An 880-nucleotide genomic window follows, 5' to 3' on the forward strand; every position below is an offset into this window, starting at 1 on the left:
ATGGTGTATCACATTGATTGATTTACGTATATTGAAGAATCCTTGCATCCCTGGGATAAATTCCACTTGATCATGGTGTATGATCCTTTTAATGTGTTGTTGGATTCTGTTTGCTAGTATTTTGTTGAGGATTTTTCCATCTATATTCATCAGTGATATTGGTCTGTAATTTTCTTTTTTTGTACTATCTTTGTCTGGTTTTGGCATGATAGTGATGGTGGACTCATAGAATGAGTTTGGCAGTGTTCCTTCCTCTGCAAATTTTTGGAAGAGTTTCAGAAGGATGGGTGTTAGCTCTTCTCTAAATGTTTGATAGACTTCACTTGTGAACCCAAATGGTCCTGGACTTTTGTTTGTTGGAAGATTTTTAATCACAGTTTCAATTTCATTACTTGTGATTGGTCTGCTCATATTTTCTATTTTTTCCTGTTTCAGTCTTGAAAGGTTATATCTTTCTAAGAATTTGTCCATTTCTTCCAGGTTGTCCATTTTATTGGCATAGAGTTGCTTGTAGTAGTCTCTTAGGATGCTTTGCATTTCTGCAGTGTCTGTTGTAACTTCTCCTTTTTCATTTCTAATTGCATTGATTTCAATCATTTCCCTCTTTTTCTTTATGAGTCTGGCTAATGGTTTATTAATTTTGTTTATCTGCTCAACAAACCAGCTTTTAGTTTTATTGATCTTTGCTATTGTTTTATCTGTTTCTATTTCATTTTTTCTGCTCTGATTTTTATGATTTCTTTCCTTCTGCTAACTTTGGGTTTTGTTTGTTCTTCTTTCTCTAGTTCCTTTAGGTGTAAGGTTAGATTGTTTATTGAGATTTTTCTTGTTTCTTGAGGTAGGCTTGTATAGCTATAAACTTCCCTCTTAGAACAGCTTT

The sequence above is a fragment of the Physeter macrocephalus genome, chromosome 1 (assembly GCF_002837175.3).
Source record: "Physeter macrocephalus isolate SW-GA chromosome 1, ASM283717v5, whole genome shotgun sequence".
Classification (NCBI taxonomy): Eukaryota; Metazoa; Chordata; class Mammalia; order Artiodactyla; family Physeteridae; genus Physeter; species Physeter macrocephalus.